Genomic DNA, 14,614 nt, shown 5'->3' with positions numbered 1-14,614 from the left:
ATCCGATATCCTTTTTGATATGAACCGACACTCAAATCCAAAGCCCAAATTTACAACTTGTCAGGTCATTCTTTTAAAACCAAGCAATACTAAACAAATAAAATAACCACATTTGGTTTATACAAGTACGGGCAACATCTTTAACAATGGGCTTTGTTCAGTTTTCATTGCACCCACTATTGGTAAAAAAAAAATCAAATAACCCAAGTACTGACACTGTTGTAGGCTAAACCTATTTAATTCATTATTCTAGAATAGAACCATTTAATCATAACTTAAGCCAAACAAACATAAACATGAAGAACATCAAACACATTAATGCACTGATTTAAAGTTTACCACATAACAAATGAAATCAACATTTGAATAGATCCAAAACTTGTAGTCCTGATTCAATACTTAGAGTAGAGGAATCGGATTTCCTTGAATGCTTTTAAAATGTATATGGACTTCCGAGTAGAAACTAAACAGAGTTGACGAATTCAAAGCGGGACCGCTGACAGATTGATTTCGCCGAACCGAACTCGGATTCACCTCAACAACACCTCAGTCATACTCCATATTGAAAAATCAAACTTCAAATCGTAAAGAAGAAACAAAAATCTCATTTGTTACTGAAACAATTCCATTCCCCTCTCTTCTTCTTGTGACCTCCTATACTCTTGTGTAAGAATCCAAAATTGTTGAGTTTATTTTCCAAATCCAAAGGCTAGCTGCCGTTTTTTTTTTTGTTCTTTCAAGGTCTTAGGTCTTTAGGGTGTTGGGAGTAATTTTAGAGTTTTCTTTAAAAAAAAATGATGGAAACGGCTAATGGAGGGTCGGCGTTATGGTGGTGCGGCTAGGTTAGAAGATGAAGAACGGGGGCTTGTTTTGGTTGAAGAGGCAGAACGCTAGGGAGGTGTTTTTGGGTGTTAATGCTGGGTATGTTTGGAGTTCATCCTGAAGAGATGGGGAAGGGTCATTTGGTGAGAAATGGCTGGAAGTTCAGGGGTAACGGGATGAGGTCGAAGAAGAAGAAGATTCAAGGGGGGTCCGTTTTTGTGAAAAGCTGCGCTGCTCCCTTCTTTGCAGAATGTCCCTACGTTTTTTTTCTATGTAGTCTAGGTCTAGGAATTGAAAGCTTAGGGCTTAGGGTAGGGTTTCTATAATTGGGTATTTTATATGGAAGTGGGAAGGGATGATGGTCATTGGATTAGAAGGAAATAGATGGCTAGGATTAAATCTTGCACTTAAATGGGCTAATGAGTAGGGAAGAATGGGCTAAGGGTAATTGGGTTGGACCATGTCTTTTTGTGTCTCAATTTTGGGCTAAGAAGACTCCAAAATTATTATTCAAAACCATAGCTAAATTCCTTTAATATAAGATAACTACACTATATGATGCAAAAATAAATTCTAATTAATTAAACTAAACTATATCAAAACATGAAACTATTATATATTTTTTGTATTTTTCAAGATTATATAAAGATAAAAATAAGGTGCTATTTTTGTATTTTTTTTACTTTATGAAAGGTACATAAAATTAAATATTTTTGTAATTTTCATTTCTTGTAATAAAATAAAGTAAAAGAGTCAAAATTAGTTGAAATAGCGATATTAGACCTAAACTAAATATTTACATAATAAAGTATAAAAAATCTTGGGGAGGGTCAAATATCACATGTCTACAATAGGTATGAGTTTATATAATATAATCAAGCCACTAAGGGCATCCCACTATATCGTCTCGGCCACTGTGGGTAACATCATCAACATATACCAGTTGATCAACCGGTGGTGCGTATATAACGTCGTAACCTTTTCCCATATCCCATATACATACATTTACATATATATGCGTATATAACGCCATCTGGTCATGGGTGAATGCACATGTATAAATGAGTAAAATGCATGAAAAATTCGTAATAATCTAAATATTCCTTCCAGATAAACGTTTTCAACTGTGTATTATTCTGAGACCCATGAACAAAAGATAATGATAATTCTCATGGGAAATCATGAATATAGACACAACTAGTATTTCTATAAATAGAGTAATTTATAGAAACTGTGCGTTTGCTCATTTCTTCTGTATAATTTGGACCATGCCAAAAGAAAGAAGGGATAGCCTTAATATACCTGGAATAGGGAGAACTCCGTATAATATTTCATTGGAAACCTTTGTGGAATGAACTTAGAACCCCAAAAATTAGATTAAGCTTTTGCTTTTTGAAATTGTTGAACAATTTAGGTTCTGCTTCTTTGAACATATTGAATGAAAATTTCAAGCTTCTTGCTTGTTGAAGTGAGGAACGATTTTTCCTAATCCTCTATTCTCCAACTTTTCAAACCAAGAAAGGAAGTATTCTTGTTGTTTTAATGAGTAACGTTACTCTTTTCCAAATGAAAATGGAGACTAGACTTGATATATAATTCTCATGTTCTGATTTTTGTCCAAATGAAATATGGAATCAAGACTTGTAACAAGTCTTTATTAAACTCCTATTATCCTTATCTAGCCACCTAAGCTCAATTATAAGAGTCATGTATACATAGTGATAGTGGGCTTCCACGTTGGGTGGGGTGGGAAATATTAGTCATTATCCACTTATTTGGTAATTAGGTCATGTCTCGTTATCCGATAATTAACCAATTACCCGTACAATGAAGAATTATCTTAAATTACCTAAAATTCTACTTATTTTTAATATACTTTATACATCATACTACCGTGTTCATATGGTACCTTGTATGGTACTAGTCCATAAATATCGGGTATTATCGCTCGACCTGTATTTTATCCCAAATCGGCAACCTTCAATGACTCTCGTTTTCTTTAATTCGTATACCTTTTATCCGTCATGACACTTATTTATCGCTTGTTATAAATAGTGCAAATACGTTAATGTCAATATGATCTCATCTCCGAGTCTACATCAATTAACCGAAGACGACTTTTAATGTACAAAAACGCGAGATGTAACATCCTTCCCCCCTTAGAAACATTCGTCCTCCAATGTTCAACTCCCTGTGATCTATATAACTTTGGCAGGGTCACCTCTGTAACAACACTACTACCAATTCTCCCCATAGAAGCTTAATAACCCAATGTCAGACAGGACCATAATTATGAATAACGACAATGGCCTCACATGACCAATGACAATAACCATCGCAATAATTTATAAACGTACCTTATGGTTATGACGTCTCAGTCGGACCCTTCTCTAGAGGAAGAAATAAGTAGGGATATCTAGGCTTCATGTCTTCCTCGGCCTCCCAAGTCATTTCTTTTACATTGTTGTTCCTCCAAAGTACTTTCACGGAGGCTACCTCCTTATTCCATAGCTTGCGGATTTGTCGGTCTATGATGGCAACCGGAATTTCCTCGTATGACATGTCCTTTATAATATGTACATCATCTGTTGGCACTATTCGGGTAGGATCGCCAATGCGCTTCCGTAACATAGATATGTGAAAAAACGGATGGACAGAATCCAACTCCGAGGGCAATTGTAACTCATAAGCTACTTGGCTCAGTCTCCGAATGATCCTATAAGGCCCAATATACCGTTGGATAACTTTCCCTTTCTTGCCAAATCTCATCACACCCTTCATAGGTGACACCTTTAAGAATACCCAGTCATCAACCCCGAACTCTAAATCTCGACGCCGCACGTCAGAATATGACTTCTGACAACTCTGAGCTGTCAATAGTCTATCCCGGATAAGCTTTACTTTTTCTATGCCTTGCTGAACCAGGTCTGACCAATGTAATCCAGATTCTCCAAAATTGAACCACCCTATAGGCGACCTATAATTTCATCCGTAAAGAGCTTCGTATGAAGCCATGTGAATACTAGAATGGTAACTATTATTATATGTGAACTCAATAAGCAGCAGATGATCATCCTAGTTACCTTTGAAGTCTATTACACAAGCTCATAACATATCCTCCAGTGTCTGAATAGTACGCTCAGCTTGTCCGTCTGTCTGGGATGAAATATTATACTAAGACTTAATTGAGTCCCCAATCCTTTTTGGAAGGACCTCCAGAAGTTAGCTGCAAATTGAGCTCCTCTATCTGAGATAATAGATGCACAGACACCATGCAGTCGTACTATTTCCTTCATATAAAGACTTGCATAATCCTCCAAGGAATATGTAGTCCTGGCGGGTAGAAAATGGGCTAACTTTGTAAGCCTATCAACAAACACCCATATCGAATCAAACCTACGCTTGGTACAAGGTAAGACCACAATGAAATCCATATTGATCATTTCCTATTTCCAAGTTGGAATCTTCATTGCCTGCAATAATTCACCAGGTTTTTGATGCTCAATCTTAACCTGCTAACAGTTAGGACACTGAGCAACAAATTTTGCTATATCCTTTTTCATTCCGTCCCACCAATACACTTCCCTGATATCATGATACATCTTGGTTGCTCCTGGATGGATAGAATAATGAGAATAGTAAGATTCTTCCATAACCTACCGACGTAGCCCTGCAACATTAGGGACACATAATCGTCCTTGATATCTGATGACCCCATCTTCTGTAATTCCAAATGGTGTCTTCTCCTTCTGAAGGGTGGTACCCCTATAATGAACTAACACAAGATCCTTGTACTGGCATTTCTTTACTTCAGTTACTAAACAGGATGTTGTTGTATCCTAAATAGTAATTCCAATATCACATGAGTCCAGTAACCGAACTCTAAGACTAGCTAGATGATGAACCTCGTGGGCTATTCCCCTCTTTTTTGGCAATAAATACGATAGGCTACCCATAAATCTACGGCTGAGGGCATCGAAAACTATGTTTGCCTTCCCCCGGATGGTACAAAATATCAACGTCATAGTCTTAAGTAGCTCCAACGATCTCCTTTGATGTAGATTCAATTCCTTTTTCTTGAAGATTTACTGGAGGCTCTTATGATCCGTATAGATATCAACATGAATGCTATACAAGTAGTGCCTCCACATATTTAGTGAATGAATCACCACGGCTAACTCTAAATCGTAGGTCGGGTAGTTCTTCTTGTGCTTTCTTAGTTTTCTAGAAGTATAAGCCACAACCTTACCATACTACATCGACACACAACCCAACCCAATGCCTGAAGCGTCACAATAGATCACATAACCATTGGTCCTTTCTGGGAGCGTTAGAACTGGTGTTGAAGTTATTATGCCCTTTAAGGCCTGGAAACTCCGTTCGCAAGCGTCAGTCCATTGAAACTTTGCTCCATTATGAGTCAACTTTGTTAAAGGTACTGAAAGGGAAGATAATCCTTCTACAGATCTCTTGTAATAACCTGCCAAACTGAGAAAGTTACGAACCTCCGTCGGTGTTGTGGGTCTAGGCCAAGTCTTTGCTGTCTCAATCTTTTGTGTATCCACCCAAGTGCCTTCACCCGAAATGATATGCCAAAGGAAAGCTACAGAGTTTAACAAGAATTCACATTTTGGAAAATTTTGCATACAACTTCCCTTTTTGTAGAGTTTTGAGCACACTACGCAAATGATCTACATGTTCGGCCTCTAAACGAGAATACACCAATATATCGTCGATAAATACAATTACGAACAGATCTAAAAAGGGCCTGAACATACGGTTAATTAAATCCATGAATACTGCTAGGACATTGGTCAAACCGAATGACATAACACGAAACTCGAAGTGCCTGTATCTGATTCTAAATGTTATTTTGGTAATATATTCCTCTTTAACCCTTACTTGATGGTATCAGGACCTCAAGTCTATTTTTGAAAAACACTTGGCACCTTGCAAATGATCAAATCAATCGTCAATCCTCGCGAGCGGGTACTTATTCTTGATCGTCACCTTATTCAACTGTCTATAATCGATACACATCTGTAAGGAACCATCTTTCTTCCTCATAAATAACACGAGTGCTCCCTAGGGTGATATGCTAGGTCTGATAAATCCTTTTTCAAGCAACTCCCTTAGCTGTTCCTTTAACTCTTTCGGCTCTACGGTCCCCATTCTACAGGGAGGAATAGATATTGGATGAGTATCTGGTAGTATGTAAATAGCAAGCTCAATTTCTCGCTCTAGCGGAAGACCCCGGAAGTTCATCGGGAAAAGCATCAGGAAACTCATTAACCACTGGGATGGACTGAATGGTTGGTAACTCCATTTCCACATCCTGAACCCGAACTAAGTGATAAATACATCCCTTTCTGATCATCTTCCTTGCCTTGAGATAGGAAATGAATCTTCCTCTCGGCGATGCCATATTACCTTTCCACTCCAAAACAGGCTCCCCTAGAAATTGAAATCGGACTATCTTTGATCTACAATCAACGTTGGCATGACAAGAAGCCAACCAATCCATACCCATTATAACATCAAATTCTACCATATCTAACTCTATTAGATTTGCTACGGTAGATCGACCATGAACTACTATATACAACCCCTATATACTTGCTCAGTTATCACCGAGTCCCCAACAAGTGTAGACACCTGAAATGGTTTAACCAATTCATATTTTATTTCAAACTTACTAGCAACCAATGGGGTAACATATGATAAGGTGGAACTTGGGTCAATCAGTTCATATACATCATATGAGGAGACTGATAATATACATGTAACAACATCAGACGATGACTTCTGGTCCTGCCATCCTGCAAACGCATAAATGTGGTTCTGAGGACTGCTCGAGCTAGATGCTCTGCCTCTGCCTCTACCATGACTCATTGGTGCTTGTGGGCCTTGCCCAGGGGGCCTATTGATGATGACGAACCAGCTACAGATCCCGCTGGCTGAGCTATGCTTGCATCACCTCTCATCGGACAATCCCTCATAACGTGGTCCGGATAACCACAAGTATAACAAATACATAATCCCATACGGTACTGCCCGGTATGCTGCTTACCACATTGAGCACATCGTGGAAAGGGCGGCCTCATCTGATTTGACTCACCCATATACTGAGAACCTGAGGGCCTGAAATTCTAACAAGACCCTGAATATGAGGAACGATCAAATCTCCTACCGCTAAACTGAGGGGACGCGCTAGCCGATGGCTGGGCTGGATACCTTGGGTACTGCTGCCTCTGACAACCTCGGAACTCACCAGATGGACCCGAAGACCTCGCTCTCTTATTTAGGCCCTATCATGCTCACGATCGGCCCTTTATTTCTATTTACGCTACTCTACACCTTGAGCGTATACCTAAATACGAGAAATATCCATGTCTGGCTGAAGTGAGACCGACATACAATCGTTAAGCAAGTGCGACTCTAATACCATCACGAATCGGTGAACCCAATCCTCCATCTTATATACAATAGTGGGTGCATACCTAGCTAACGAATCAAACTGAAAACTGTACTCCCGAACATTCATGTTACCCTGCTGAATGGTCAAGAACCTATCAACTCTAGCCTGTTTAAGCTCTACTGGCAGATAATGATGAAGAAAAGCTTCTGTAATCTTCTGCCATACTGCTGGAGTGGCATACTCACCTCTGGACAATTCCAAAGACACGTACCAATTAACTGCAACATCTCGGAGTCTATAGAAAGCTAGCTCAACTGACTCAGTCGCAGTGGCCTTCATTGCCCTTAACGTCCTCTGCATTCTATCAATAAACATATGAGGTCCTCATTCAGATCTCCCCTAGTGAATACCGAAGGGTCTAAATTAATGAAGTCATGCACCCTCGCACTGACGGACCTATCTGCATGACCAACACCTATTTCTTGACGTCGAGCTTGTGTGACTACTAATCTGGTTAATAGTTGAATAACATCTTTCATCTCCTGAATTGGTGCATTCGCTTGAGGTGCTGAATGTATAGGGGCGGGCGCTGGGGCTGGTGCCCCTCAAAGCTCTTATGGAAAGGAGGGGATATGTGAAGTCTTAGATGGAATCTCACTATGAGACTCTCCCGAAGCCCTAGTAACTTGTGGCACTTGACTAGTAGTCTCACCAGCCACGAACATTCCTTTCTGGGCGGCTGTAGTCTTTGGAGGCATCGCTGAAAATATAACATATCGTTAGGAACATGAATTTCTTATATTGCATGATCTAAGATATGAAGAGAGGATAACATCCTATATGTCATGTAGCCTCCTGTTTATAAGTGTGGTGCACAAAACACCCATAAACAAGACTCTACTAGACATGGTCTGTAGACAACCCTAGGACAGAACTGCTCTGATATCACTTTTGTCACGACCCAAACTGATACGCCGCGACGAGTGCCTAAGTCCTGCCTGTCAAACACACCTAAGCATGCGTCTAAGATATGAACCTGGATAACATCTACAGAATTACGAAAATAACATACATGAAGGAAACCTGCCAACAAGGCATATGTACGTATACATGCAGAATATAGTGGGCAAGCCGGCAATGCTGCTATAGACAACTATACATCCAAAACTGAAATCCGACAATGCCACATACAACCCAACTAGACATACTGTCTATACACCTCTAATAGAAATATAACTGTACAAATACGGGACTAAGACACGTCATACCCATATATATACAAACGTATCATGCCAAAATCAAAAGCAGCTCCGGATCAAGTGGAGTACGCCAACTTTTGCTGATCAAGGTACTAAGGAGGGGGACGGTCAGCTTGCCTACCTGCACCTGCGGGCATGAACCGCAGGCCCCGTGAAATAGGGCATCAGTATGAAAAATGTACTGAGAATGTAAGGCATGCAAATTAGAACGTAAATGACATAGATAAAAAATGGAATAAAGATAAACATCTTTAAATCTGAATAACTTTATAAATTCTGAAACATTTATAATGTCATGCACATGCGTATAAATGTCGTGTCATGCAAAGGTATAGGTGTACATAATATCATCAAGCTACTGAGGGCATCCCATCATATCGTCTCGGCCATTGTAGGCAACATCATCAACATATACCAGCTGATCAGGTGGTGGTGCGTATATAACGCAGTAACCTTTTCCCATATCCCATATACATATATTTACATATATACGTGTATATAACGCCATCTGGTCATGGGTCAATGCACATTTATAAATGGGTCAAATGCATGAAAAATACGTAATAATCTCAATATTCCTTCCGGATAAACTCTTTCAACTGCATATTATTCTAAGACTCGTGAATAGAGAAGATAATGATAATTCTCATGGGGAATCAAGAAATAGACACCACTATTATTTCTATGAATAGAGTAATTTATGGAAACTGTGTGTTTGCTCGTTTCTTCCATATAATTTGGACCACGCCAAAAGAAAGAAAGGATGGCCTTAACATACCTGGAGTAGGTAAAACTTTGTATAATATTATTTTGGAAACGTTTGTGGATTGAACTTAGAACACCAAAAATCAGATTAAGCTTCTGCTTTTTAATATTGTTGAACGATTTAGCTTCTGCTTCTTTGAACAAATTGAACGAAAATTTCAAGCTTCTTGCTTGTTGAAGTGAGGAACGATTTTTGTTAAGCTTTTGTTCTCCAACTTTTCAAACCAAGAAAGGAAGTATTCTTGTTGCTTTAATGAGTAACGTTACTCTTTTTCAAAATGAAAATAGAGACTAGACTTGATATATGATTCTCATGTTCTGATTTTTGTCCAAATGAAAGATGGAATCAAGACTTGTAACAAGTCTTTATTAAATTCCTATTATCCTTATCTAGCCACCTAAGCTCAATTGTAAAAGTCATGTATACATAGAGATAGTGGGCTTCCACGTGGGGTGGGTTGGGAAATATTAGTCATTATCCACTTATTTGGTAATTAGGTAAGGTCCAGTTACCCGGTAATTAATTAATTACCCGTATAATTAAGAATTATCTCAAATTACCTAAAATTCTACTTATTTTTAATATACTTTATACATAATACTACCGTGTTCATATGGTACCTTGTATGGTACTAGTCCATAAATATCAGATATTATCACTCGACCCGTATTTTATCCCAAATCGGCAACCTTCAACGACTCTCATTTTCTTTAATTCCTATGCCCTTTATCCTTCATGATACTTATTTATCGCTTGTTATAAATAGCGTAAATGCGTTAACGTCAAGATGATCTCATCTTCGAGTCTACGTCAATTAACTGAAGACGAAACTTTTAATGTATGAAAACACGAGATGTAACAGGTGAATGAAGCCGATGGAGTTGTTGTAGGAATGGTGGCCAATTTCATCAAAGGTTCTTTTGTGAAGGGTAATGTCGGATGTAATTACGGTTGCGAATCTGGAATGTAACATGTGTATTATAGGGTAGATAGCTGGATAATACAGAGTAGTATGGGTAACTCATGAGAATCGGTTATGAATGGCAAAGTGAAAATGGCATGAGCAGAAATCGGAGCGAAGGCTACTCCTATTTGAAGAACGGTTACCTCCTGGATTACCTGCAAAACTTAAAACACAATGAGTGCGAGTATATAGATGATGCAAATTCCCTTTGGACTATGAAATATTGTCTTTGGATAGTGCAGATGATGTCCTTAGATTATGATGTCCTGGGCCATGAATTGTGAGATAGGAGATTCGCATGCCATGAAATGATGTTCTCGGGCCAAGAAAATGGTGCCTCTGAACCATGACGCCTTTGAATAATGATGTGCAACTTTTAGAGATCCTCAGGCCATGTAATTGTGTCTTACGGCTACGAGGATTATGGCTTTAGACAATGTAGCCTTTGGACAAGTTGGCGATATTTCAGCTCATGAGATGCAATAATGTGTACGGTGAAATTGGAGGGTCCAATTTCTCATTATCAAAGCACCTCAGAAGACCATCTCGAAGTCTCGAGGCTATAAAGTTATGATCGAGTCTCCTCCATCGAGTCTCGTCGACACTCGGTATTAGGAAAATGTTGACCACGATCACGGTAGAAACGAGGATTTCCCAAGGCATGTGGCGAGGACTGACAGAGCCTAGAGAGCTACTCTAAGACCCGAGTCAGGGTGTCATCTAGTTGTCGCATATCCGTATCTTTTTAATTAATGCTTGTTGTACCATAATGGGATTTCCCTCCTATATAAAGGGGATCCCTATCACTTTTTAAGGGTTGGTTACATCAGTTACTCCACACAAAAATATACAAGAACTCTCTATTTCACTCTCTAACATACTCTCTTTATATTATAGCTTTCGTTTATTATCTTCATATTTGTTCATCATTTATTGCTTATCATTGGCCATAAAGAGCCCTCTTTAATCACCTCATAACTGTTATCCCTCCCCCGATTATCCTCAATAGCTCGTGGTCGAGCCCCGGGATCGACCTCGAGGCCCAAAATCAAAAACCCCGAGATCCCAAGTAACTGGCCTATCAGTTTAGTTATAGCTCCCTCATTAACTTCATTTCGTCTCTAAACCTCATATGCTTAGCAACAACTGTTTAGCAAACTAGCATAAAAATAGATCATGTATTTTTAGAGTCCTATCAAAAAATTCAATTGTGTTTACGATTTTCACGGTAAACAAATAATGGGATGCTAAAATCAACAAGACAAGGCTTAGTATTGTGAGGTTGAGGGTAGAGCTTAGATCGAAAGAGGAGCCAATAGATAGTGATTTAGAGACAGTGCTTAGTCTCGGCAAATAAAGGCGATAATTGGCCTTATGCAAGTAGGAGGCGGAGCTTAGCCTCATGCAAGATTCGGGACAGGGCTTAGTCCCATGTAGATGGAAGGCAGAGCTTAGTCTTATGCAAATTTGGAGGTAGAGCTTAGCCTTATGCAGATGGATACAGAGCTTAGTCTCATGCAAAGAGAAGGCAGTACTTAGTCTTATGAAAACGTGGAGGCAGGGCTTAGCCTCGTGCAAAATTTGAGACAAGGCTTAGTCTCATGCAAAGAGAAGACAATGCTTAGCCTTATGCCAATATGGAGGCAGGGCTTAGCCTCATGCAAGGTTCGGGATAGGGCTTAGTCCAATGCAAATAGAAGGCAATGCTTAGCCTTATGCAAATATGGAGGCAGGGCTTAGCCTCATGCAAGAATCGATACTGAGCTTAGTCTCATGCAAAGAGAAGGCAATGCTTAGCCTTATGCAAATATGGAGATAGGTCTTAGCCTCATGCAAGATTGGAGATAGAGCTTAGTCTCATGCAAAGAGAAGGCAATGTTTAGCCTTATGCAAATATAGATGCAGGGCTTAGCCTCATGCAAGGTTCGGGACAGGGCTTAGTCCCATGCAAATAGAAGGCAATGCTTAGCCTTTTGCAGTGAACAGTTAGCAAATAGGCATAGAATATTTCTTAGATGGATATATATTCGGTGTTTGACTGCCCAATTGATAGTGATTTTGTTGCATGTATATATTTGTGAATGTTACTATTACATCAGATGTGCTTGTGCTCAAAGAAAAATTGTAAGTTTTGTAAGGGGAGGTTGGTTCGTGCCTTCGTCTGTTGGCTTTGCTCCATTCTGGAGGCCTTGTTTAAGTTTCCCTAGGTAACACCTGGCTATCACGGAAATAGAGTTTTTGAAAATATGTATTTATTGATGAGACTAGAGTTATTTTAGAAAACACAGTGAAATATTGAGTAAATTTAGATGAACTAATGACTGTAACACATATCAGAGGCATTGCAGCTTTCTTGTATTAGAATTTTGAGGGTCCTCCTCAAAATTCTGCCCCAGTTTGGTAAATGATCCTTCGGCCACTTACGAGTGACGAAACTTGTTGCACCTTCTTCAGAATTTTGAGAATCCTTCTCAAAATTCTGCTGCAGTTTGTTAACCAATTTATGACTTTCTGGCATGTGATGGCTCCGCTGGACTTGCTCCGGAATTTTAAGAATCCTAAAAATTTTGCCCTAGTTTCTGGTTCCGGGGGGGGGGGGGGAGGGGAATGAAAATTTTATTATGATATGACCGATCCCACAGGGCTGCCTACATATCCCCTCTTAAACGGGAATCCGGTCAAGCGTAGTTAAAATACATCAGATGAAGAAATGTAAACAGTCTAAACATAATATCTCCTTGAATGCGTCTAAATTAATTGGTTTTGGCCAGACTTTTCCGTCCATTTCTGCAAGTATGAGTGCTCCTCCTGTTAGCATCATAAGAACCATGTAGGGGCCTTGCTAGTTGGGAGAGAATTTCCCTTTGGCTTCATCTTAATGCGGGAAGATGTTCTTCAGTGCCAAATGTCCTGGTACAAACTGCCTTGGTTTGACCCTTTTGTTGAAAGCTATGGACATTTTGTTCTGATAAAGCTGTCCGTGACATAATGCGTTCATTCTTTTTCCATCTATAAGGGCCAGTTGCTCATAACGGCTCCTTATCCATTCTGCATCGCTGAGTTCGGCTTCCTGTATGATTCTTAAAGATGGGATTTATACCTCGGTTGGAATGACAACTTCGGTACCATAAACTAGTAAATAGGGAGTTGCTCCAGTTGATGTGCGGATTGTAGTGCAGTACCCCAATAGAGAAAAGGGTAACTTCTTGTGCCATTGTTTGTGGTTTCCTACCATCTTCCTTAATATCTTCTTGATATTCTTATTAGTAGCTTCCACAGCTCCATTCATTTGAGGCATGTATGCTGTAGTGTTTTGTGCTTGATTTTGAAGGTTTTGCACATGACTTTCATCAAGTCGCTATTGAGATTGGTGGCATTATCAGTGATAATGAACTCAGGAACTCCGAATCGACAAACAATACGATCCTTGACAAAGTCTGCAATGACTTTCTTGGTTAGAACTTTGTAAGATGTGGCTTCTACCCATATTGTGAAGTAGTCAATGGCAACTAAAATGAATTTGTGCCCGTTTGAAGCAGTGGGCTCGATCGGACCGATGACATCCATTTCACATGAAGCAAAAGCCCAAGATGCACTTGTTGCATTGAGCTCATTAGGTGGTACCCTTATCATGTCTGCATGTACCTGACATTGGTGGCATTTTTGTACATATCGGATGCAATCTATCTCCATAGTCATCCAAAAATATCCAACTCTGAGTATTTTCTTACCTAGAACAAAACCATTCATGTGCTGTCCGCAAGTTCCAGCATGTATCTCCTCAAGCAATCTGGAAGCTTCCTTTGCGTCAACACACGTTAACAACCCCAGATCAAGGGTTTTTTTATACAGGGTTCCTCCACTTTGGATGAATTGATTGGACAACCTCCGAAGTGTGCGTTTTTGAGTATGGTTCGCATGCTCTGGGTATCCTCTTTCTGCCAAGTACTCTCTGATGTAGTGGAACCAAGGTTTTCTATCCGTTTCCTCCTTAACATGAGCATAGTAAGCCTGGTGATTATGAATTCTCACCGAGACGGGATCAATGAAATTCTTTTCTGGATGTTGTATCATTGATGACAAAGTGGCTAGTGCGTCTGCAAAATTATTTTGAATTTTGGGTACATGTTTGAATTCTATATGTGTGAATCTTTTCATCAATTCCTGTACATGATACAGGTATGATAGTATCTTTGTGTTCTTCGTAGCCCACTCTCCTTGAATCTGATGTACAAGAAGATCCGAATCGCCAATTACGAGCAGCTCTTGTACATTCACATAGATGGCCAAATTGAGCCCCATGATGCAAGCCTTATATTCTGCCATACTATTGGTGCATGGAAATCTAAGCTTCGCAGATACATGGTAGTGCTGACCTGTTTCTG

This window comes from Nicotiana tabacum, chromosome 6 (genome assembly GCF_000715075.1).
Source record: "Nicotiana tabacum cultivar K326 chromosome 6, ASM71507v2, whole genome shotgun sequence".
In the NCBI taxonomy this organism is placed as follows: Eukaryota; Viridiplantae; Streptophyta; class Magnoliopsida; order Solanales; family Solanaceae; genus Nicotiana; species Nicotiana tabacum.
Note: the sequence above shows the minus strand (reverse complement) of the source record.